At 46.4% G+C, this 27,013-nt stretch overlaps 1 protein-coding gene across 1 annotated transcript in view; it reads left to right on the plus strand.

Annotated features, from left to right (window-relative positions):
- The first annotated feature begins 9,949 nt into the window (after positions 1–9,949).
- Positions 9,950–27,013, plus strand: part of KCNS3 (potassium voltage-gated channel modifier subfamily S member 3) — a 50,755-nt gene continuing 33,691 nt past the window's right edge. Inside the window, exon 1 of the mRNA XM_077311241.1 lies at positions 9,950–10,056. The gene's annotated coding sequence lies outside the window, so the exon portion shown is untranslated. The remainder of the gene's footprint in view (positions 10,057–27,013) is intronic.

The raw sequence follows: 27,013 nt of genomic DNA on the forward strand, positions 1-27,013 counted from the left end.
GCCTACATGCCCTTTCATCTTGATATTGGTCATGCACAGTCTTCCATTTCTCTGGAGTTTTTCTGGGTCTGCTTGTGTATCTTTTGTCTATTGTAGCGAAACAAAACAGAAATCTAGTGGCGCCTGAAAGACAAGCATGGCAGCATCTTGCTTGAGAGGAGACAGATAGCAGGTTCTCAGTTAATTACTCTCAGCATTCCATGATTAGGGAAACATCTGTCCATTAATCTCCAGGCTTGACATAGTTATTTCCTTCACCCCCCCCCCCAAATTTAACCCGAAAAAATATTAACCTTATAAACCAAGTTTGTTATTTCTGCTTGGTCCTTGAATCTGCTAGACATCTTCATTATGCTGTATGCTAATTTACTGCTCCCCCTCTACCTATATGCATGGACTGGTAATTCCATTTCATTGAATCTGAGTTAGTGTGTGTGCACACACAAGCTGACTGAATAAAACGTTGGTCTTAAAGGTACCGCTGGACTAAAATTTTGTTCTATTGCTTCAGACCAACACAGCTATCCACTTGGATCTGTCTATGTGGGGTCAAGTTTACTCATGATGACCACAACACCATCCCAACAAGTTAGCCAAAGCATGAGTTGACTTCAGTAGTTCTGCAGTTACAGAAAGGGTTAAGTGTGTGTGTTTGTTTCTGTATGTCCCATATCAGCATTTTCTGCAGTTTGCTGGTTGTAGGAGATTTGGAGTTCTGCTTTAAACTGTCCTATATCTTTTTTAAAAATGGCATTTTCCAACTTGAGGAAAATGTTGAGGCTCTTAGGGCATTTCCACACATCAGAAAAAAATACATCAGCTGAACGCTAAACATTATCACACCTCCAAGCCCTTCCTCACCTTTTTGCTGTGTTGCTTTCATCTGCTGCCTTTCCGCACTTCTCACCCCCCCACACACAAGTGCTGCTGGAAATGGCAGAAAGCAACGCGCTTTACACGCGACTCTTTTCCGCCTGTCAATCAATCCAGGCAGCCAATCCCCTTTCTCCATGTTTTAAAGGTCCTGCGATGCCCGCTATATATTTTTTTTAATTTATAGTTCTCCATTTAGCCTATATGCATATAACTGTTAAAAATCAATCTTGTTCCTGATTTGGGGGTGGGGGAACTTTAGAGAGACATGCTTTGTGTTACAACTTTTGTGGGGGAAATTATTTCTGGCATCGCCTGCATGCTTGTCCGTCTATTTGTTGCTCCAGGATGTTAGACCTTTTAAAAAAGAAATTCCCATGACCGGGAACAGGGAGGGAGGTGGGGTGAGGGTGGGACAAGGCAGGCGCCTTTAGCGCGTTTGAGCTTCCATACTTTCCCTCTACTGGTTGCCTGCTGGTTGCTCTCCGGAAGCTCGTGCTAAACAGGTTGGTACTTTATGCGATTCCCAAGCTTTAAAATGGAGGATGTAGCCTGCCGGTTATTGCCCAGATGCTGCATGTTGGCGACGTCATATGGAGGGGCCAGAATAAAACGACTATGTAAGGTAAACATTTCACTACATTTAAAGGGGGCGGAAATGCCCTTTGAATGTCAGTTTTAAATGCTCTTGCTGCATATGGTTTTTATTGGAACTGTTTTATGTCGATCTTTAACATGTTGTACACGGCCCTGAGGGAGGGGTATTAAGTCTGTGGGTTCAGTGATCACAGACTCCACGTCTTCAAAACAGCTCTTTTTATTTAGCAACCCCAGCAACAGACTACAACTACTGAACAGAGAAAAACAGGCAAACTCATGCACTTTTATGCCTTTCAGGTAGCCAGCTGCTGCCTCTGATTGGCTGTAAGCAGAGCGATCCGATTGGCCCTTAAGCGGAGCAATCTGATTGGCCCTACGCAGAGCAATCGGATTGGCCCTACGCAGAGCAATCGGATTGGCCCTACACAGAGCAATGGGATTGGCTGTGGCTGAGTGATCAGGTTCCTTGATTGGTTAGTTCCTTGGCTAGCAGAGAACCCTCATTTGCATCTGCGTCCAAATGCCCACAGACATAACACAGACATATCTCATTTAACACCAACAGCAATAATGATAATTCCTTCCTGCTACCAACTCTTGCATGATACAAATGCAGAGAATTAGGAGAAGGAATGGAGCATGCCTTGCAGCACTACTGGAAGAAAGTATGACGCCTTGTGCAGGCAGCTTGTGGTGATCTTATAGTAGAGGCAACAGAGCTCATTGGCAGATACCGAAGCACAAGATTGTAGGACATGGAAACTGGAAGGAGGAGGGATGACCTGAGCGTAGTCTAGTTTATGAAGTGATGTTATGCCCATTCAAGCTCCATAATAAACCTGGTTCTGGATTTGAACGTAACTCAGTTGCATGATATAACATAGCTATTTCTTAGCAGATTATTTAATCAATCGATCGATTTGTGTACCTCCCCTCTTGGACTGGACGTCTTGGGGCGATGAACAACATAAGTATACAATAACAATAAAATCAAGCATAAATAAAACAATATCTGCAAACGTTAAAACCAGAGATTTGCAGCTTCCATTCCTGGCAGTTGATTACGGTAATCACAGTAGATGGTAATATTGCTAGGACAGGTGCCACTAGGAGGTAGAAGTTGAGGGAGGGGGACAGGATGGGGAGGGAGGCCCAATTTATTGATGTGGATGAACATGAATTTTGCCTGAATAGAAGAGATGCCACATAGAAGAGATGCCACATAGATGTTATTCAGCTCTAGTGATCCCTAAAACTAGGGTTGCCAACTCCGGGTAATACCTGGAGATATCCTACAATTAGAACAGAAAATGGCCACTTTATAACGTTACACCCTACTGAAGTCCCTCCCCTCCCCTCCCCAAACCCCATCCTCCTCAGACTCCACCTCCAAAATCACCAGTTATCTCCCAACCCAGAACTGGCAATCCTGCCTATACTAGTTACCTTATGGCATGCAGAAGAACTGGGTTTTTATACTCCACTTTTCTCTACCTGAAGGAGTCCTAAGTGGCTTACGAACACCTTTCGCTTCCTCTCCTCACAACAGACATGCTGTGAAGTAGGCAGGGCTGAGAAATCTCTAAGGGAACTGCTCTGCGAGAACAGCTCTCTGTGACTGGTGCAAAGTCACCCAGCTGGATGCATGTGAAGGAGCGTGGAATCAAACCCCGTTCTCCAAATTACAATCCGCCACTCTTTACCCACTACGCCACGCTGGAAGGGGATAGGGTGTGATTTATTACAGTTCTGAAATTCTAGTAAATGAAAAATTGTTATGTGGATGCAGTGATGTTTAATGATCTGTGTTTGGTGGCTGATGTGTTCTACGATATTCATTCAGGGTGCTCTTTTCTTAAACTTCTCTTTCTTCTTGCTTATGTGAGACACACAGTCATCTGTTCTTGCCCCTTCATAGCTATCTGTTCACTTTCTGGGCCGCTTATATAAATTCCTTTTCTTTCAAAACCATTCATATCTCCTTCTTTAGAAAACCGCCTGAGTAGACCTAAACTTAAATGTTTTCCGCAGAATTGTCACTGCTAACTGCTAGATATCCACAGTATGAGCTATCATGGTTGTAGTGGTTGTCAGGCTTTCTCAACCAGGGTTTCATGAAACCCTGGGGTTTCTTGACTGCCCTAGGAGGGTTTCCTGAATGGGTGGGAGTTAATTCGTTTTTGTATTTGTTAAACATTTATCCGGTAATATGACCATATATGGTCATGTTGACCTCCCTCCCCCCCAATGGCCAATGATGGGCCTGGAGGGGGTGGGAAGGGGAGGGGCCCCAGGTGGGCGGGTCCATAGCTATGCTTCCCAACCATATTCTACACAACCACACCACTTCCAGGGCTTCTCGAAGCCTGAAGAATGTTTCAGGGGTTTCTCAATGGTAAAAAAATTGAAAGGCTGGGTTAGAGTATCAGGCTAGGATCCGAGAGAACTGTGTTCAAATCAGACTCCCTCCGTTCAGACAGGAAGTTCACTGGGAGGCCTTGTTAATGTGGCATGGCCTTATTTTCTCCCTCTCATCATTGTGATGTTTTGATAACTCTGTTCGTAAAATCCAGGCTGGTGTTCTAGACTGTGGTAGTCCACTCCAGGTCTTGGTGTGGGCAGGAACATGGGGAAAAGGAGTTGTACTCACTCTTAACTCCAGACTGAGAAAGAAGCAAATGTATTAAACTGTGCTGCTATCTGAAACCATGCCGCCTCCTTATTTTGATACTGACTTTAATTCATAGGCTCAGCGTAAGTCAGAAGCCACTTAATACTATGCACATATAGTATTAAGAATGCCACAATCATGCACCATAATCATGCCTCGAAAATCTAGGAGCCCCTTTTCTCTTGGCTGCATCTTGAGTAGCTGGAGTTCATCTATCATTATCGCTCCGCCTAAGCTGGCACTTGATAGGAGCGGGGATCTGACAAAAGATGTTTAATGTTCCATCTATGACATGGGAAATTTCCCTGCAGGGCAGGTGTGCATGTCCATTAGAAACAGCAGTTTGGGGAACTATGAATGAGAGGGCGAGAGAGCTGAGCATTCAGCTGGGTAGCTAAAGTGAAGGCCGCATTGCATGGGATGAGAGAAGTCCATGCTCACCTTCCCTTTCAGGGAAAAGATTCTCTCAAGGAGACAGTTTTCCATTTGTACCTGGCAGGTAGTCAGAGGTGCTGTTAAATGGCACTGTATGTGGAGCTGATCCTTCAAAGGGCTGGAATCTGCATGACCAAGTAGGGAAATTTTTCTGATTTGAAATATTGGTATACAAAAGGTAAAGGTATCCCCCTGTGCAAGCACCGGGTCATGTCTGAACCTTGGGGTGATGCCCTCTAGCGTTTTCTTGGCAGACTCAATACGGGGTGGTTTGCCAGTGCCTTCCCCAGTCATTACCATTTACCCCCCAGCAAACTCATTTTACCGACCTCGGAAGGATGGAAGGCTGAGTCGACCTTGAGCCGGCTGCTGGGATCGAACTCCCAGCCTTTCAGACTGCATGTCTGCCGCCTTACAAGATACATACAAAATAGTGGGGGCATGTCTTTTTTTTGTCTTCATGTTTAGATATGCAAGCTGCTTGAGCCCTACTTAGCTGGAGGAATGCAAGATAAAGCTATTTAAAGAAATAAAGAAATCAGGACCTTGTACTGTTTTGCTGTTGAAAAAAGGTAAAGGCAGTCATGAAAGCAAATCAGATCAGAAATGCATAGCAGATGTGAGGGGAAGTTAGCATTGATCTCTCTGTTTACCCACTTTAATCCTCCAACTCCCTCTGCTATTTGCTGTACAAGAGAAAACATGCAGGCCCATATTTAGTTGTGTTTTCTCCTACAAGTAAAACAGTAGCTTGTGGTGGGTGCGGCTAAATCAGCAGCATGGTATGAAGGGAAGGTGTGCAAGGTTGATTCGGGATCTGTCCCCTAGCTACTTTTACAGTTAACATAACTCCCAAATTACTTTTTAAAATAAAGCTTTTCTCTAAATATATAGGTTCCCTGAGTTTGCAAAACCCTAAATTGTAGCTGTGGCTGGCTTCTTTTTGTGGCTTTGCTAGAGATGCCTGGAGATCCCCTGGAATTGCAGCTCATCTCCAGGCTTCAGAGATCAGCTCCCTTGGCAAGATGGATGCTTGGAGGTTGGACTCTGGGGGACTGTATCCTACTGATATTCCTGTTTCCCCCCAGGCTGTTCATCTCCAAATCTCCAGGAATTTCCCAACCTGGATCCGACAACCCTCCCTCCCCATCCTGACAACCCAAGCCTCTGCCTATCTGCACAGGGACAGGGGTAGTCAACCTGTGGTCCTCCAGATGTTCATGGACTACAATTCCCATGAGCTGGCAGGGGCTCATGGGAATTGTAGTCTCATGGAGGACATCTGGAGGACCACAGGTTGACTACTCCTGCAGTACTATCCTTGCAGCTCATCCCCACTGGAAGGAGTGGGAACAGGTGGTCCTCCTTGTCAGGAATGCAGCCCCCCATCCATTACTAGCATTCTGCCTAAAGAGAAATCAGTCTTTTGCAGCAGCAATTTGCAGAGGAAATTAAACCAGCGGCAAAGGAGCCGCTCAAATTGGGTCCCAAGAGTGTCAGTGGAAAGGTGGGGAATGAACAAATTAATGTTAATGAAATGCCAGAAAGCTTTCGTGAGGAGGAGTCCAAACTGACCTAAGTGGTACTCAGGGGTAGTCAACCTGTGGTCCTCCTGATGTTCATGGACTACAATTCCCATGAGCCCCTGCCAGCTCATGGGAATTGTAGTCCATGAACATCTGGAGGACCACAGGTTGACTACCCCTGAACTATAGAACCTCCAGCCTGGGGAGGCAAAGGCGATCCATTGTGTGGATGAGAAGCTGATGGCTTTGGAGCATTTATTGATTTGTTTATTTATTGTATATTTATATACCGCCCTCCCCAAAGGCTCAGGGCAGTTTACATGGAACAAGAGAACGATACAGGCAACATCATTTATAGAACAACAAGGCGAATAACAACTATAACATTAACATAATACCAACAATAACATTAAGGAATGGTGGACGTACAAGGAGCCTCCGCTCAACTCGTGCTGAGTCCCAGAGGGAGTACTGCAGTTGCTGGTCGCTATCAGAGATTTTTGTCTTTCTAGGACAGGGGTAATCAAACTGCGGCCCTCCAGATGTCCATGGACTACAATTCCCATGAGCCCCCTGCCAGCATTCGACATCTGGAGGGCCGCAGTTTGACTACCCCTGGCCTAGGAGCTTTGCTACTCACGAGGACAGTGAAAAGTTGAAAGAGCAAGATGGCGATGTTATGGGGCGGTTATTTCTTTCTTTTCCCAGATTTCACTTTTTCACATACTGCCATTTCTCTCTGATTTCCCCTTACAGAGAAATCAATGCACCTTTTTGGGATGGCAGATCTGGCAGCTGTTTGAGGTTACACACAAGATGGTGGTTTAGGACTGAGCATCCACAGAACGGCATGCTGAAATTTTGCAGAACCTCCCTTCCTGCCTCTCCTCTCTTTGATCAAAATGGAGTTGATTAGAAACAAATTCCAAATTACTTAAAATGGGGGAGGGAGACAGAGAGGTTTGCTGGATTTCAGAGAGAAACTGGTTAAAGAGAAATCCAAACAATTTCTCTTCATAATAGAGCAATATTCATTCATTCATTCATTCATTCATTCATTCATTCATTCATTCATTCATTCATTCGTATTTTTATGCCACCCTTCCATATGGCTCTGGCCGGTTTACATAAAACATAATGAGGTAATTACATGGAACATCACAACAAATATAACAATCATAACATAACATATCAACTAGGATATTTCAACAGAACACTGTTCAACAAAGATAGCAACTTTAACAGAACCCTTAGGTAGGTCATATTTAGTCATGTAAGGGGGGGCATCAGGGGGTACCATTTAATTCTGGGTACAAGCGTTCTTAAAGGTGCCACTGGACTCAAACCTTGCTCTATGGCAGAGGTGGCCAAACTGTGGCTCTCCAGATGTCCATGGACTACAATCCCCATGAGCCCCTGCCAGCATGTGCTGACATTGGCTCAAGGGAATTGTAGTCCATAAATATCTGCAGAACCACAGTTTGGCCACCTTTGTTCTATTGCTTTAGACCAACATGGCTGCCCACCTGAATCTTGCCTAGATAATGAAAGGGATGGGAAGATTCTGGGTAATCCGCAGGAACTGAAGTCGAAAAAAGTGTAGCCTTTATTGGAAGTGAGAGGCTCTGAGAATGAAAAGCCCAGTTCTGTAGCTAAGCGTGAGGAATGACTGTAGCTAAGGGTATGGACTTCCTTATCCTTGCCTATGCCTATAAAAGAGAAAACAAAAGAGCTAGAAGTGTGTTGACCAGAACAACAGTTGAAGTCTGGAGATGTAAGGACTTGGAGCTAAAAATCTGTTCCACCATATATTTCTGGTAAGGCCTTGGAGGAAGAGCGTATCTTATGGCTTAAGTGCCACTCAGTGCTTAACACCCACTCAGGGCAGTTGTCCCACCCCTGAGTGCCTCCTCCAACCGGCTTGCCTGTCTGTCCAGCAGCCAGCCAGTCACCTTCCATCTCCCACTCCTGACCACCCCCTCCTCCTTCCACTTCCCTAATGACAACGTGTTGATCAGCTCTATTAATCTAGCACACTGTGGACCTCAGATACACATGGTAGATTTCAGCTACAGTGGCCCAAGAACAAGGCCAAAAGCAGCTCCAGGAGAGATGTACTAAGGAAAAGTTGACCTGGGTGTCTTGTTCTTCAGATCTCCTACAATCTCAACGTGCAATGCATCCCACTCATCCTTTCAATTAAACTGACACAGCAGGAGAGGTGTGTATAAGGCCATTGGGCCCAAATGTATCAGTAAAAGGTCCCACACAAAGAATCTTGATATGACTCTATGTGTGATCACATCTGGATGGACACTTGCTGTGCCTTCATTAACGCGCACACAATGGAGACGGATCCGATGGATCTGAAAGTTGAAGTTAATTGCATGTGGGTCGTGTTCAGTTATATCAACTTTAGAACTTAAAAACCCAAATGGAACGAGGGGAGAATTCTAATTCAACAGGTCCACTTTAGAAACAAGGCCAGTCAAATTTCAGATAGCAAAATCTGAGAATTCCTCAATTCTGAACACAGACCTCCAGTCTGTTTGCCCCAAATAAGCTAGCAAAAACGGGGTGTTGTTTTGAGGCTATCTGACCGTACAGGAATCGGAGGGGGGCAATCGGCTTGTAGAAGTATGTTTGCCTTCTCTGAATTCTGCTTACACGTTTCTCGATAAAGCCAATTTCCCAGAGACGCCAGCCAGGGCCCTCTCAGCCAGAGGAACCTGACCCAACTCCTGTCTTTTTTTTCTGGGGGGGGGGTGCACAAAGAGCAGGCAACTGTGCCTCAAGCATTTCCCCTGGATTCCTGAAGCGAAGAAGGCAGACCTGCTTCCATTATTCATGAGAACAGAGCGGGAATGAGGCTGTGCGCTCTCTCTCCGATGCTTGTACTGTTAGCACCACTTGTCTGTACAGCAGTATTGATTCCAGGTTTCTATTTTGCTCAAGCCTGTGTGTGTGTCTTGGGGGGGGTGGGGGTTAATGCTCGAGGCTGTACAGGTATTTACACACACACACACACACACACACCAGCCTTACTGTACCCTGCAGTTGTAGCCCCAGTCTAATTTCGGTAGCTGGATAACCATACAAATATAAGGGAGCCAGGTCAAATATAAGGGGGCCAGAAAGGCGGGAAATGGGCTGGGGAGGGATGCCTTTGAGCGCCCCCTCCCCTCCCCCCGTCAGTTGAGGGAGCGCGCGCTCTATTCAGCTTCTCCCCCAGCGCCGGGGGAGGGGGACACCCACAACCCCTGCCTGTCCTGAGCTTCCGCTGGTTTGGAGCCCCGCGCATTTCGACGGCTGGCCTGGGGGGAAGGTGTTCTGTGAACATGCGGGAAAGGGAGCTGGAGAGCTCCATTTAGCCCACCAGCGGGAAGGGCGCTGCTGGGGGAGAGGGGGGTCACCGCGACCAAGGCCCCTCCCGCCACTTTCGCAGGGTGGGCTTCCCCTAGCCTCCGGAAGGTCAGCGGGACCCGGCGGGCACCAGTCCGTGCCTTCCCTCCCGTCTCACTGGGCGCAGAGCCGGACGAAGCCGACTTGTTGGCTGGAGCAGGCGGCGGGGAGAGGGGGGAAGGGGGAGAGCCCCCAAACGCCCCAGGCCTCGTGTGCAAAGGACGCGGGAGGCAGAAGTTCGGGGGTGCCTGTGGGCCGGCCGCTCGGCCTGCCTCTTCCCGCCTCTAGGCTATGGCTGAGGGGGGGGGGGGGGTCCCGGCCGTCTTTCCCCGCGTGCCTGCAGCGCCCTTCCCCGCAGTGCCGGTGGCGGGAAGGGACCGCGGATCGGCTGAGCCCGCCCTTTCCCCTCCCCGCGCGTCTCCTCCCTCCCTCCCCTCCCTCCCGCGCCGCTCCGGCCGGGACTGGCGGCGAGCGTCTTTGCAAGCCGCGGCTGCTGGCGGGGACTTAACGCTGCGGCTGCCCTGGCTCCGCGACCGCCCTGCGCGCCAGGTATTTCCTCCCCTCGCCAGCTGCCCTTCCACCGCCGGCCTCCCGCCACGGATTCCCGAGCCGGGGGTCTGCACCAAACTTTCCGCGGGTCTCCCCCTCCCCACCCCCGCCGCCCGCCCTGCATTGCTTCTGCCTGCCTGCCTCGCGCGCGCGCGCGCCCCCTGCAAACCAAACTTCGCGCCGTCCCCTGCTCTGCGGCTCCGCACATGCCAGCCGCCTGCTTCCGACTGAGCCGGGCCAAGGTCAGGGATTGCCGGCTCGGACTGGCAGCGGCTTCCTGCAGGGATCCTCCTGACGGCGGCGCCGAGCTGGAGCGGCCGGGGATCGACCCCAAGGGGCTTGGACATGCAAAGCAGGGGCTCTGCCGCTGACCCGACGGCTCTCCTGTCACTCCGGACGGCCCATTAAGAGAACTGGGGGCGGTTGGGACGGATTTATGGCGCCTGCCCCCTCTGGTCCTGCATGAAGGGTGGGGTGGGGGAAACACTGTTTATCGATGACAGCCAAGGCGTCCGGGCGGAGTCCAGAGAGGGCTGGGGTGTGGGAACTTCTCTGGATTGTGCTGGGATTTGACTGCACAGGCTCAGAGGCCATGCTATCCACGCCAAGTCATGATGAAATTTAATATAGGCACAAGCCCAAAGGAAACCTTTGGTTCAGCAGGGCACCCCTCGGGCAGTTGCCTGTGCTCTGGACGACTGTTCAAAAGGGGGCAGGGGCTGTTTGGAAGATTAGTTTGAGATGAACTTCTCTCTTTCTCCCCCCCCCCCCAACAGATCCTTAAAAATGCTGTTGCCTAATAGTTGAGGAAGGAATAATGGGATGAACTTCTTTTCCCCCTGAACAGATCTTTATAAATGCTGTTGCCTAATGGTGAGGAAGGAATCATGGGGTCCTGGGGGAACCTCCTATAAACAGCGTTGGTCCCCTGCCTTTTTAAAAAGAAAGTATTTCTGGTCTTTTTAGGAAACGTGTTTTCCGGGTGGAAGCAGGGTTTCGTAAGGCTAGATTCTAGACCATCCTGTGTCTCTTTGTGCTTTGAGGGGAGGGGGCTTTGGGGGCTCTGGGCTGGTCAGTTTTGGGGGGCTTCTTGCTGCTTTCTGTCCTGAGACAGAGTTGGTGACCTGCAAGGGAAGAGATCGATTCAATGCTTCAAAACTCTTCCACACTGCAGAGATCCATCCTGCCTTTGCAACGTAGAATTAAATAGTACCCTAGAGATTGAGTTCAAGCCATAGTATCCCAGAGTCAGTGTGAAATAGCCTGCGGATGGGTAACCTCCGCATCAAGGTGCTCTGTTTTGTTAAAGTTTTTTTTTAAATTTTCTAAGTGTGTTTTAATGAGGCAGAGGAACTTGGCTACTGATCACATCCCATTACACCATCAGCAATCGCTGCGGTCTTTGCCTTTGCATCAAATATAAAACCAAACCGGCGTGTAATCTGTGTGCTGAAACGATGATGAGGAAGGACGTGGTAACCAGCAAGGGTCTCTCGGTTTTGGGATTTTAGGGGTTTTGTTCCCCCAAACACAGATTTTTCCCCCCAAGAAACATTTCTTAATAATTTGATTCTGATTGTGCAATAGTCTTATATAATTCTCCCCCCTATAGAAATATTCTGACTAATGAACTTGCGATGAACTAAGAAACATCATGCAAACATTTGACAGCCTTGGGCTGAAAAGAATGACTATGAACAGTTTTGAGACAAGAATATGTTAAAAATCCTCAGTTCTCTCTTCTTGCCTTGGTTCTGTTGACCCTCCCTCCATGGGGTTGCTTCACACATTATGTTGTTGTGTGTGTGTGTGTGTGTATGGACATTTAAACCACCCTTGCTTCTTACACATGTAAAATTATGCAATCAGCCTAGAAATACCTGGATCGGGTGAGTACCCTTCTCAAGGAGGCCCATTTACTGTATCTCCCTCCTGAGTGTGTTCTTAGAGACAAACTTGGATTTGTTGCCGTGTTCAGTGAGGAACAAACCCCAGATATGAAGGTGCCCGTGGAAGCTCACTCTACAATGATAAGTGATGCCCTTGAATCGCAGTCCAAGCATTTGCAGAAATTGTCATGAACGAGAAGACTGTTCTTCAGCCTCCATCATACAAGTTTTCAGTTGCAGGTTGGGTTCTAAGTTGTGCAGAGTGTGAAATATTGGGCAGGTTTCCCAGGGCTCCTTTGTGGGGGCAGGTGGGAGACAGAGAAATTATTTTCTGTTGCTTTTCTCTTTATTAATTTACCTTAGCAAGAAGTATTGTATTGGTATGGTGGTCAGCTCTTGGGGTGAACTCACCTGGCTTGGTAGCCATTTGCTTGTGTTGCTGGAGCAGATTTGGCAAGGTGCAACTTTTGGCAAGGTACTGCTTTGCTGAGACTGAAGTCCGGTTTGTCATCCAAAGCACTATAAAGTAATGAATAACAAGAAGTCCTATTAGAGAAACATATTTTCCTTAGTCCCAGTAAGTAGATGGAATTTAGGAATTTAGGTGGGCATGTTGGCTACTTGATGCATGCTGCATAATGCACTTTAAAAGTTGATTTTACACTATGAGATAGCAAAATCCACTTTCAAATGATCACTAAAGTGTGGTGAAAGTAGATTGGAAGGGCATTATTTGGTGTGGGCATTTTTATTTATTTCTAAATAAATATTTATTTATTTCTAAATTTATACCCCACCATTCCTAAAGGGCTAAGGGAGTCTGTCTCATCCTATCTCATTTCAGACATGTTGGATAATGCACTTTCAATGCACTTTAGAAGTAGGCATTCTTGGAAAATCCAGCTGTGAAAGCACATTGAAAGTGCCTTATCTAACATGCAGGGAATGGGTTTACTCAACTGGATTCAGTAGCAGCTTCTAATCTGGCAAGCTGGGTTTGATTCCCCACTCCCCCACATGCAGCCAGCTGGGTGACCTTGGCCTCTCCACAGCACTGATAGAGCTGTTCTGACCAAGCAGTGATATCAGGGCTCTTTCAGCCTCACCTCCTCACAGGGTGTCTGTTGTGGGGAGAGGAAAGGGAAGGCGACTGTAAGCCGCTTTGAGACTCCTTTGTATAGAGAAAAGTGGCATATAAGAACCAGCTCTTCCTCTTCTTCTACCTCACAGGGTGTCTGTTGTGGGGAGACGAAAGGGAAGGCGTATGTAAGCGCTTTGAGACTCCTTTGGGTAGAGAAAAGCAGCATATAAGAACCATCTTTTCTTCCTCTTCCTCTTCTCAGATGTCCATGGACTACAATTCTCATGGGAATTGTAGTCCATGAAACTCTGGAGAACCACAGTTTGGCCACCCCTGGTTTAGGACCTGGGGAAACCTGACTTGAAATCTCTGCTCAGTCACAAACCTCACCCTGTCACACTCTCTCAGCTGAAGCTACCTCACAGAGTTGTTGTGAGGATACAATTGAAGGAGAGGACTGTGGGAGGAAACATGATGGACAAATCAATTACATGGGTCACCTGGCTTCATGAATGACCGTATCTCATTCAAATTGTCCTTATCAGTCATGTAAAAACGGAAGTTGGTCTGTTGGTCTGCAGTAGAGGAGCCAGATTTGAGTCCAGTAGCACCTTAAAGACCAACATGGTTTCGGGGGTATAAGCTTTGGAAAGTAAAAGCTTGTTTGGTTAGGAGCCAAGGACAGTCAAACAGCTTGTTTCCAGGGAGCAACTAAGTTTAGAAGGGTGATGAATGATAGAATGGTTCAGCAAGCCTTGACAGTGATAAAGGTAAACACATCCAGAAGATATTGTTAGTCTTTAAGGTTCTACTGCTCTTGAATCTAGAGCAAAGATTCCCAACCCTGTGTTCCCTTGGAGGTACGGAGGAGTTCTGAAGGGGGTCCGCAGGAGCTCTGGAATGGTGTAGCTGTCTTCTCAGCTCCTACTCTTCGTTTCGGCCTACATGAGGCAGATCTGCCATAGTAGTAGTAGAGGCTGGGGAATGGAGCAAAAGGAAGGTTGAGGGTGAGGGTAGTGATGTCACTTCTGGGAGTGTGGCAGGGGGCGTGGCTGGCTGACATCACTTCCAGAGCACCTTGAGATCTGAAAAATTATTTAAGGGGTCTTCGACAATTAAAAAGTTGAAAAAGGCTGATCTAGAGGGAGGGAGGGACGGAGAGATGAAGGAAGGAAGATTTTGAAGGAAGATTTTGAAGGAAAAGTTTTAAGGGTTCTTCAAAACCCTCATCCCTTCTTACTTTATCCTTTCTTTGTGTAAAAACAAAATCTGTGGTTGGTCCATAGTGATAGGTAGCAAGATTACAACCAGATTGTGAAGTCAGCGTCTTCCTTCTTGGAAGAAGTAAAAGAGAAGAGAACTTCTGTTTAAAATTCGAGTAATTCTCTGGAGGGAAATGTGGATACAAAGTCAGAATTTATCCTGCGGTGACCCTGTGTGAAGGCAGTGTGATGTTGTATCAGGAAACATTCCCACAGTGACCATTCCAAATTCATGTCATCATTTCTCAAGAAGGAAGGGGGGGAGGAAGGGATGGAATAGCTGGCATTTGGCCTTCAACAGCATTCTAATTATTCAGCAAAGTCTTGCAGAGCAAAAGTCTTCCAGGAAAAGCAGTCATGGCCACGTCAGCATCACTTATGTACTTCAGTTAGAAGGAAGCTCCTTGGGTGGGTCCTGAGGATGGTCCAGCACCTTGCTTCCGTGGAGCATCTGAGTTTAGCAGACCGATGGATGACTTGATGGTTCAGTAAGTCTAGCAGGCCTCTCAAGTTTGTTGGTTTACTTCATTTACAACCCACCTTCCCAGTGGGGTCAAAAAAAGCCTTCACTCTCCTCCATATTATTCTTACAACAACCTTGTGAGTTTGGTTAGGTTAACAGTGTGTGATTGATCGAAGTTCATCCAGCACGCTTCCATAATATAAGGATAGGAGAAACAACTTTGGAGAGAGAGAGAGAGAGAGAGAGAGAGAGAGAGAGAGAGAGAGAGAGAGAGAGAGAGAGAGAGAGAGAGAGAGAGAGAGAGAGAGAGAGAGATTTCTAACTCTCTAACTGTTCTGTTCATTCTGTCTGTTCTGGAGGCAGCAGGGAAGAAGTATGTTCAAAGGAGCAGGAAGTCACCAGTCAAGCCAATCAGGACATCAGAAGAAACTATTTGAAAAATATCAGGAAGTTTCTATTCTAACTATGCTAAATACACATCTCCTCTGATGCCCCCTGTAGGATATTCCTCATATGCTCTTGAAGCACGCACGCTACAGATCTTGCGTATTTCAACAGATGTAAACCATTTTGGGTTGGACTGACCCCCTGGCAGTCTGGTGGTGGGAATTCAAACTTGGCTGTTCCAGATCCTAGTTCAACATCAATCACTCAATGTTCATGTTTGAAGCCCTACTTGATTCGGCTTTTCTGGATTGGGTGGTCCGATCTTCCCTCTGCATCCAACTTGAGATGCCTTTGATTCTGTTCTGTTTCATCCCATCATGCCTAAAGAACTGACTGTAGCTTTGTATGCTCAGAATACAACAGGTATCCAGCATTGGAAGCGAAGTGGCTATTTTACAATACATACAGATATTTATCACTACTCTATTTCCATTGCCTGCAGTGTTGGCTTAGGTTAGGTGCTTTCTTGCTATGCAGCCTCCCATGTTACTCCTCTGGATATTTTGTCCATTCTTATAGGGTGAACCTGTACACAAGAATTGCCAGTCGTGCCTTAGAGGATGCTTCAAATAATATAAGCTTCAACTTTGGTAGGCAATATTATTCAGATTTTGTAGGAATGGTGAGGCGCCTTGTAGGCAAGTATAAAAGAAATGAGAATTTAAAACAGATGTAACATGTTTTGATAGGGAAAAAACCTTTTGTTTTGATAAGAAAAATAACAGAGGCTAGACTTGAACAGGGATGCCCTAATTAAGAGCTCACGCTCTTAGCTTCTGTGCAACACTAATTGCCCTTCTGATCTTACTAATTGTTGCTAATTTGCAGCATGCTTTACATCTAGTAGCATATTGTATCTTCAAGACAATTATGACATTTTACTAATGGAGAACTGTATCTGAGAGTGAGAGATTTGCCAAAGTTCAAACAAAATGTTCTTGGGACAAAGTCATAATTCCCAGATGAAAACCATGCTCAGGATCCATCACATTACACTGGCTCTTCTCAACAAATTCCCAGATTCTCTTAAACCGTTCCGTGATTTCTTTTTTTCAAATTGTCCTTTACTTTTTGTTTTCTGTTCAGTTTTTCTTCCCTTTTCTCCCTTGTTTCATCTTTATGTCCCCTAAATAAATGTGGTTTAACCTTTGTCAGTTTTCCAGCTGTATCCATGAGAATGACTGTAAGCAGAAGGCCTTCCATGACTTTCTCATTCCCCCCTGCTGCTGCAGTCCCAAATGTCTCTTTCTGCTCATGGAAATGCCCTGTGGGAATCACAGAATCATAGCGTTGGAAGGGACCTCCAGTCCAACCCCCTGCACAATACAGGAACTCACAACTACCTGTCTACCCACAATGACCCCAATTTCATGCCCAAGTGATCCCCCTACCAAAACCCCTACATCTCCAGAATCCAGCCTGGCCTGGGGGAAATTCACCTACCATCCCACAACGGCAGTCAGCAATTCACTGGGTAGTCAAGGAAGGGCCACAAGAGACAAACACTGGCACATCCTTTCCTGCCCACCCACTTACAATCTGCCTAAGTTCATAAAATCAACATTTCTGTCAGATCTATCTAGCCGGCTTCAAAACTTCCAAAGATGGAGAACCCACCACCTCCCGAGGAAGCCTGTTCCACTGAGAAACCGCTCTGACTGTCAGGAACTTCTGGATGTTTAGACGGAATTTCTTTTGAATTAATTTCAGCCCATTTGTACTGGTCTGACCCTCTGGGGCAACAGAAAACAACTCTGCTCCATCTTCTGTGTGACAGCCCCTCAAGTATTTGAGGATGATTATCATATCACCTCTTAGTTGTCTTCGCTCCAGGCTAAACAGACCAAGCTTCCTCAACCTTTCCTCGTGTGACTTGGCCTGACGTTGTCAGCAAGACAAGTCAAGAATTTACTGGACTTTTCATTGTTAGCAGACCCAAGCTATATCTTTATGAGATGCCTCCCAAGAAAACAGAGCTTACCCATGATGAAAAAGCCCTATCGTGTGGCTCTGTGGATCAACGTATCAGACACTGCAGCCTTTTCCACAGTGTTCCTATTTTGCGTACTTCAGAATCTTGCTTGTGGATTGCAGTGGTCAGAATTCCACACTGTTATTAAGGAGACCCGTGTTCCAATCCCAGCTCTTCCACAAAGTCCACTGGGTGACACCGAGCCAGTCATGTGTTCTCAGCTTTAAGCCATCTTTTGGAGGTGTCAGGAGGGAAATATGAAGGAGGAAGACCATGAATGATGCTCTGAGCTCCTTCAAAAGAGGTTGCGATAAAAATATAAGAAATAAGTGTGTTACACCATATTATATTATTAGCTTAATGTATGTAGGGTATAGAGGAGGGCTGGGAAAGGTTCCTGTTGGCAGCAGAGGATAGGACTCACAGTAATAGGTTTAAACTGCATGTAGGACAATGTTGGCTAGATACCAGGAACATTTTTTGCAATCACAGTAGTTCATCAGTGGAATCGACTGCCTAAGTAGGTGGTGAGCTCCCCTTCACTGGCAGTCTTCAACCAGCAGCTGGACAGATACTTATCCTGGATCCTTGAGCTGATCCTGCATTGAGCAGGATGTTGGACTAGATGTCCTATACGGACCCTTCTACCTCTGTGATTCTGTATGTCAATTCTAGTGAATGATTTCGCTTTGTTCCGCATATTATTTATTTAGTTATTGTATGGCAAGTGTGTAATACAGCCAGGAGATGCTAAGGCTGTCTGGCTGCCGGGCAGGAGACATTTTGAGGTGGTTTGCCATTGCCTGCCCCCATGACACGACCCTGGCATTCCTTGGAGGTCGCCCTTCCAAGTGCTAGCCAGGGCCAGTCCTGCTTAGTTGTTCTTTGTTTATCGTATGGCCTGTGTGTGAGGTAGCCAGGAGATTTTAAGATTATCTGGCTGCCAGGCAAGGTGGACTGTCATTGCCATTTGCCTGCCCCCGTGTCACGACCTGGTATTCCTTGGAGGTCGTCCTTCCAAGTGCTAGCTAGGCCTGACTCTGCTTAGCTCCTGAGATCTGAGAGCTTGCCTTGGCAGTCCAGGTCAGGCTGCATCGTCATCTGCTGACAAGCTTGCATCCCAGTGTCCAGAGACCCTTTCTTAAGGAACAACTGGACCTATAGCTCTCCCAGCTGATGGCAAAATACATCCCCAGTCTCTTGATATAGCGTCCCTGTTTTATCTTCAGCGCTAACAGGGAAATCGATGACTTTGGATACTTCTTTCTAACGTGCAGTAAATATTGAAAGCGATGCCCTCGCGCCTGTCGCCGTTCGCTTGTTTGAAGCAGAGCCGCGGGTTACGCAGTCTTGTTTGTTGGGCCTTGCGGAACGGTGAGAGAGCGTGCCGTAAGAGACTGCACCCCAACCTTAACACTTTGTGTGTTGTGGATTCCTAATCCCTGCTTTTCAGGTTCCTGAGGCCTGGCGTTTAAAAAAAAGAAACAAACAGGACCCACCGTGGATGGTTAAGCGGTTGAATTGCGATGCCTTGTAGAATGCAGGGGCCGTTTGCACATCAGCATGCGGCTGACGTAGAAGGAGCCTACCCTTTCGTGCTAGTGCAGATACATCTCTAAACAGAAGATGGGCTGCTGTTCTGCATTTACAAAGATCTGACAGGAGTACTTTTTAGATATTATATCCGTATGAGGCAGGAGTCGAGCAACCACACATGTCGGGAATAAGCGCTGCCTGCCATGGTCCCCAGACACGTGGTTGGTATGTTGTCTGAATACGGGCAATGCCCACATTTTGCATGTGCATGGTATGTCAGCAAATGCAAAACCGGAACAATGAAATATCCATTGGTGTGAAGCTGTGTGCTCCTGCAAGATACGGCCACTGTCCCTGTTGAGATAACATGGCAACTGCGCATGTTGGGAGGATCTGCATGGGGACGTAACCGTCATGCCGCCTGCTGGACCCCTGGCTGAGCCTCCGGAGGGTGCTCCAGAGGTTGCAGCTGATCCTGATCCACTGCATGGGCCCAGCACTCTCCTGGTACCACCTAGAGATCTGGCCAGTTGAAGACCAGCCCGATGCCCCAGAGGATGAACAACCTGGTCCCAGCCAGATCGGCACCCAGCCTAATGTGCCCACTTATGCCAGCCTTGAAGACTCGCCGGAGGAACAGCGCCACTGAGCTTGGATGTATTTCAGCAGGTCCTTCATGGGTGCAACATGTGTGTTAGTTGCTTGTCTTCTCAGACAGCTCCTTGTTCCTGTTTGCTACAGCGAAGCTCTGCCTGCCTGACTCCCGGTTCCTGATTTCGGCCTGGCTTCTGACTATGACTCCAGCTCTAGACTCTTGGCTTCGGTTCCAGACTATACTCCTGGCTCCTGATCCTTGGCATTCATTCCTGACTGCAACCCTGGCTCCAGACTCCTGACTCTTTGCTTCTGACTAATGCTTCCGGCTTCTGACTGCGGTTTGACTCTAACTGTTTCTCTGGCTCTTGACCCCGGCTTGGCTTGACTTCGCTACCTGCGGTGAACTCTGACTCCCTTGGTTCCCAACCTCCCGGACTGAACTCTCTGTTCTGGCACAACCACCCAGCCATGCAGGTGCAGCCCAGCAGGGTAGCTCAGTATCATCTGAAAAGAAATGTGGATAAATTGGTGTTGGTGAATCAAAAGCTGACGTTCTTCCAATTAAGAACTGAGTGCCGCTTGCTGGATCAGGCCAGTGGTCCATCTAGCCCAGCTTTCTGTTTCACACAACAGCCAGGTGGTTCTTCGGTAGGGCTAATAGCAGATACAGAGGTGGAGGCCTTCCCCTGATGTTTCCTCCTGGCTCTGGCATTTAGAGCCTGCCAACCTCTGAATGTGGAAGTTTACTTTAGTCACTGTGCCTGGGAGTCACCAGTAGACCTATCCTCCAAGAATATTTGGAAACCCTCTTTTAAAGCTATATTGTGGCCGTCGCAAAGTCCTCTAGTAAACTCCGTAATTTAATTACTCATGATGAGGCATTAGCCTGAACCTACCTACCTACCTTCTCTTCCTTCCTTCCTTCCTTCCTTCCTTCCTTCCTTCCTTCCTTCCTTCCTTCCTTCCTTCCTTCCTTCCTTCCTTCCTTCCTTCCTTCCTTCCTTCCTTCCCTCCCTCCCTCCCTCATTCATTCATTCATTCATTCATTCATTCATTCATTCATTCATTCATTCATTCATCAGCTCTCTTGGGAGCTTATTCCACCAGGCTGGGGCCAGGACTGAAAAGGCCCTAGCCCTGGTCGAGGCCAGGTGAACTTCCCAAGGGCCATGGACCTCCAACAGATTCGCACCCGCAGAGTGCAATTACCTGCAGGGGCATAAGGAGATTGGCGGTCCCACAAATACGTGAGCCTCAAGCTGCGGATGGCCTTAAAAGCTAGGTCCTTGCTGCTGGTTATCACAGAGTTTGGTCCTATGGTTCTGTGTTAATTCCTGTTGCAGTCCATGATTGGGAGGGGAGGGTTTTGTATCATGCACCTTTGTTCTGTGGTTGTGACATCCTAGTGCTAGGAATGGAGTAGAGAAGAGTAAATGATGTGAGCTGGACAGCCAGGTTTTAAGCAGACTTTTATCCGATAAGCACACAAATAATGTCATAGACTATGTGAAACTGGCTCCTGGTCATATATGCCATATATGAGAACCAGGCACTTGGGAAGATAAAAATGATCATATTGGTTTTTTGCTCACAAAAGAACAGTGGCAAGTTGAGTTGTATGACTCAGCGTATCCTGGCCTCTCCTAAGCCACCTCTAAACTAACAATTCTGTGATCCTTATAACTAAATTTGTTTGAGAATTGAACTTGCCCTTCTTCAATTACTTGCTTTCTTGTGAGTCAAGCTGCATTTTATTCTCAGACTGCTATTCTGTTCTCGGACAAAAAGCATTTTAAATGTGTTTGTAATTTTGCAGCTGTCCAGCTTGGTGTAGTGGTTAGGAGCGCCATCTGGTGAGCCGGGTTTGATTCCCCACTCCTTCTCATGTAGCCAGCTGGGTGACCTTGGGCACTGATAAAACTGTTCTGACTGAGCAGTAATATCAGGGCTCTCTCAGCCTCACCCACCTCACAGGGTGTCTGTTGTGGGGAGAGGAAAGGGAAGGTGACTGTAAGCCACTTTGAAACTCCTGGTAGAGAAAAGCAGCATATAAGAACCAACTCTTCTTCTTGGTAATTATGAAGGCCTTGTTCATTTCCCTCCCTCATAGGCCAGATCTTCCCTCTCTTTTTCTTCCCCTTTACTGACTGAGCTGCCCTGGTAATGTGTTTTATTCTCTGCTGAAGAACTCTGGTTGTTCTACTCTGTCACAGTATGATGTTTTGGCTGTTGGTTCAGTCCAGGAACCTGAGGGAAGGATCAGGATCCTGCTTTAACTTCAGCAACCTAAATGGCATTCAAGGCATTTTGAAATGAAATAATACAATATTTTATTTAGCATAGTGGGGGAAAGTCAGGTGAAATCAGGGGTTGGAACTTCTGAGGTAAAATCAGTACCTGGACACATTTTAGTTCTTATGAACCAGGCTTTCTTAAGCTATTCACAATTACTTAAAATCTTTATGTTGAGACTTTTTTGTTCCAGTGTTTTCCCCAAACATTTCAGTACACATTCTTTGAGTTTTCTCTGACTCCTTTGGTGTCCAAAAGGCCGGTATACGTTTTCCAGTACTCAACCCCCCTCTCTTGAAAAACAAGTACTCACCTTGAGTTTTTAAGTGAATCTTAATGTCTCTAAAGGCAATTTCTAACCACACCAGTCCAGGGATTTCTGCACACTTTAGAGTTGGTTGGGGATATACCCCTCTCTCTACAAGATCTATCCCATTTCATTGATCAGAATGGGAGTCTTTGCATACTTCCCAAACTTCCTTAACCAACTTTCCCCCAGTTCTCCTGACTATGTTAAACTACTTTCAGTCAGGGCTGGATTCTAAAACTGTGAGTACTGGACTCTTCTCAGATAAGGCTGAAATCAGACTGGATTCTTCTCAGCATGCAGCTCTCTCAAGACTTTCTCTGCTCAGCTGATGCTAACCAATCAATTTCCTTACAGCAGCCTGTCACGCAAGGCTGTCTGTTTCTGTGAAGAATTAACCCTTCACAGTCCTTCAGCACAGTCCTTTAAGTTTTTCAAAATACACTTTGTCACAGTATTCTTTATCTACATTTAGATAGGCATCCAGTAGCCACTGCTTGCAAGCATTCAGCTGTGCTTTTCTGCTGGTTTCTGATTCAGTTTTTTGGAGGGAGGGGTGCAAAAACTAGTTTGCATCACCCACTTCTCATCCCCAGCAAGTAGTCACCTTGAGGCAAGAGTAAAGGCAGCCTGGAACAGTGGAAGTTCTCCACTTCCTCTTCAACCCACTGATCTCCTGTAGGGGGACAGGGCACCCTCAGGAACAGCAGGAGAGGCAAATTGGAGGTCTGCAAGAAGGTGGAGAGGAATTGGTGGAAGATCAGAGTAGCTGTGGAAACCTTGAACCAGGGCCTGGAGTCAGTTTTGCCACACGGCCTCCACGTAGTCCTTTGTATCCTTGCAAACACATTTTGCTCTAATGAGTCTCTGGAGTGTTGAGTCGAAAGAAATGAGGTAGGATATAAATATGCTGAATATAGAAATGCAATAAATAAAAGTAACAGCTCACCTTCCCCTTTGTCGGAGAACTGTGGAGGAATGTCAGGGGACAGCGGCACGGCCATTCCGGTTTGGCTTCCTAGCAAATTTAGGACCGTGACTGCTTTGAGCAAATTATACCTTAGAAGCTGATTATCTTATCCCTGAGCTTTTCTCCCCTTACTAGCAGAAGCCTCACAGATGTTTGAAAGATGAGAAGTTCCATGCTGTGGCCTGTTTGTGTTCATGGTATACAAACTCTTATTGCTGAAGGTGACAAGACCTGCTTTGGCATAAAACACACTCTATTAATCTGGCTGGTGGCTTTTGTTGGCTTTATTGCATCTTGAGTGATATCAAACAGGATTATAATTTGGATTCGGGCTCTGAAAATGGCACCTTGGATCAGGGGGTTCTTCTAGCACTGTAAAATATATAGCGAGCAATGACTCCAGGATTCTGTTCTGGTTGTAGGATTTGTTTGTGTGTTTTTGTGTGGGCGCAAACATACTGAGCACGATGTACCGATTCTTTTGGAAATAGGTATAGGGTGATACCCCCTTCAAGGATCGCTGCCTTGTTGTGGCAAGGGGGCTTGCGTAGTTCAGTGAAGCTATGAGCTATACCGTGCAGGGCCACCCAAGACGGACAGGTCATAGCTGAGAGCTCTGACAAAAGGTGATCCACTGGAGAAGGAAATGGCAAACCACTCCAGTATCTTTGCCATGAAAACTCTATGGACAGTTCCAATAGGCATAACGATATGACGCTGGAAGATGAGCCCCTCAGGTCGGAAGGTGTCCAATATGCTACTGGGGATGAGCAGACGGCTAGTACGAGTAGCGCCAGAATGAATGAAGCGGCTGGGCCAAAGCCGAAAGGACGCTCAGTTGTGGAAGTAACTGGTGGCGAAAAGACAGTCCGATGCTGTAAAGATTTTTATTCCATAGGAACCTGGAACGTCAGATCCATGAATCAAGGCAAGCTGGACGTGGTTAAACAAGAAATGACAAGACTGAACATTGACATTTTAGGAATCAGTGAACTAAAATGGACAGGAATGGGTGAATTTAATTCAGATGACCATCAGGTATACTACTGTGGACAAGAATCTCGCAGAAGAAATGGAGTAGCCTTCATAATCAATAAGAGAGTAGGAAAAGCAGTCTTGGGATACAATCCCCAAAATGACAGAATGATCTCAGTTCGAATCCAAGGCAAACCATTCAACATCACAGTGATCCAGGTCTACGCCCCAACCACTGCTGCTGAAGAGGATGAAGTTGATCAGTTCTATGAAGCCCTACAACACCTTCTAGAAGCAACGCCCAAAAATGATGTGCTTATCATCATGGGGGATTGGAATGCTAAAGTAGGAAGCCAAAAGATAACCGGGATAACAGGCAAGTTTGGCCTTGGAGTACAAAATGAAGCAGGGCACAGGCTGGTAGAATTTTGTCAAGAGAATACAATGGTCATAGCAAACACTCTTTTCCAGCAACCCAAGAGACGACTCTACACATGGACATCACCAGACGGTCAACACAGAAATCAGATTGACTATGTGCTCTGCAGCCAAAGATGGAAAAGTTCTATCCAGTCAATAAAAACAAGACCAGGAGCTGATTGTGGTTCAGATCATGAGCTTCTTGTTGCAAAATTTAGGCTTAAATTGAAGAAAGTAGGGAAAAGCACTAGGCCACTCAGGTATGAACTAAATCATATTCCCGACGAATACACAGTGGAGGTGACAAATAGATTTAAGGAATTAGATCTGATAGACAGAGTGCCTGAAGAACTATGGACGGAGGTTCGCAACATTGTACAAGAGGTAGCAACTAAAACCACCCCAAAGAAAAAGAAATGCAAGAAATCAAAATGGCTGTCTGAGGAAGCTTTACAAATAGCTAAGGAGAGAAGGGAAGTGAAAGGCAAGGGAGAAAGAGAAAGATATACCCAACTGAATGCAGAATTCCAGAGAAAAGCTAGAAGAGATAAGAATGCCTTCTTAAATGAACAGTGCAAACAAATAGAAGAAAACAATAGAATCGGGAGGACCAGAGATCTTTTCAAGAAAATTGGAGATATGAAGAGAACGTTTCATGCAAAGATGGGTATGATAAGGGACCAACATGGTAGGGACCTCACAGAAGCAGAAGAGATTAAACAAAGGTGGCAAAATTATACAGAAGAACTATACAAGAGCGAGCTTAACATCCCTGATGACCACAATGGGGTAGTTACTGACCTGGAGCCAGACATCCTGGAATGTGAAATCAAATGGGCCTTAGGAAGTCTGAGCAACAATAAAGCTAGTGGTGGTGACAGCATTCCAGTTGAACTATTCAAAATCTTAAAGGACGATGCAGTAAAAGTGCTACACTCAATATGCCAGCAAATTTGGAAAACTCAACAATGGCCACAGGATTGGAAAAGGTCAGTTTACATTCCAATCCCAAAGAAGGGCAATGCCAAAGAATGTTCAAACTACCACACCATCGCACTAATTTCTCATGCTAGCAAAGTTATGCTCAAAATCCTACAAGCTAGGCTCCAGCAATATGTGGACCGAGAACTTCCAGAAGTACAGGCAGGATTTCGAAGAGGCAGAGGAACTAGAGATCAAATTGCCAACATACGCTGGATCATGGAGAAAGCTAGGGAGTACCAGAAGAACGTCTACTTCTGCTTCATTGACTATGCTAAAGCCTTTGATTGTGTGGAACACAACAAATTGTGGCAAGTTCTTAAAGAGATGGGAATACCAGAGCATCTTATTTGTCTCTTGAGAAATTTATATGCAGGTCAAGAAGCAACAGTGAGAACTGAACATGGAATCACTGACTGGTTCAAAATTGAGAAAGGAGTTCGGCAAGGCTGTATACTGACGCCTTGCCTATTTAACTTGTATGCAGAGCACATCATGAGAAATGCGGGATTAGAGGAGTCACAAATTGGGATCAAGATTGCAGGGAGAAATATCAACAACCTCAGATATGCAGATGATACCACTCTAATGGCAGAAAGTGAAGAGGAACTAAAGAGCCTGTTGATGCGGGTGAAGGAGGAGAGTGCAAAAGTTGGCTTGAAACTCAACATCAAGAAAACAAAGATCATGGCATCTGGCCCTCTCAATTCCTGGCAAATAGAAGGGGAAGAAATGGAGATAGTGACAGATTTTATTTTCCTGGGCTCCAAGATCACTGCAGATGGGGACTGCAGCAAAGAAATTAAAAGACGCTTGCTCCTGGGGAGGAAAGCTATGGCAAATCTAGACAGCATCCTAAAAAGCAGAGACATCACCCTGCCAACAAAAGTGCGTTTAGTCAAGGCTATGGTCTTCCCAGTTGCAATGTATGGCTGCGAAAGTTGGACCATAAGGAAGGCCGAGCATCAAAGAATTGAGGCTTTTGAACTCTGGTGCTGGAGAAGACTCTTGCGAGTTCCTTGGACTGCAAGGCGAACAAACCGGTCAGTCCTAGAGGAGATCAGCCCTGACTGCTCTTTAGAAGGCCAGATCCTGAAGATGAAACTCAAATACTTTGGCCACCTCATGAGAAGGAAGGACTCCCTGGAGAAGAGCCTAATGCTGGGAGCGATCGAGGGCAAAAGAAGAAGGGGACGACAGAGAATGAGGTGGCTGGATGGAGTCACTGAAGCAGTCGGTGCAAACTTAAATGGACTCCAGGGAATGGTAGAGGACAGGAAGGCCTGGAGGATCATTGTCCATGGGGTTGCGATGGGTCGGACACGACTTCGCACATAACAACAACAAATAGGGTGATTAGCATTGATTACGGAAGTATAGGAAGTTTGCAGTCTTCAAACTATATCCTTGATCTGGAAGAGAGTGTTGGTGGCATTAATATAACATGCGATGCCCAACCTTAAACTAACTATGTGTCATGTGAAGTACTTCCTGTCCCCTGCGTTGCCCCATTCTGTAGTACATCTCAGGGGCTCTCAAGGTGCACTGCTGTATCCCGGTACCCTGGTTGGGAAACTAATACAGGGCCAATGCTGGTCTGAAAGCTATAAAAATGCAAGTAGTGTCTAAGAATAGGATCTTTTAAAGACTTGGTATTGGACTCTAAGGAGCTAAGAGACAAAAGCCTTTTTCATATCTATGCGAAGTAGGAAGCCAGCAACCATGCTAATTCGGAACATGCATTATCCACAATGCTCCTGATACC

Source organism: Paroedura picta, chromosome 1 (assembly GCF_049243985.1).
Source record: "Paroedura picta isolate Pp20150507F chromosome 1, Ppicta_v3.0, whole genome shotgun sequence".
Lineage (NCBI taxonomy): Eukaryota > Metazoa > Chordata > Lepidosauria > Squamata > Gekkonidae > Paroedura > Paroedura picta.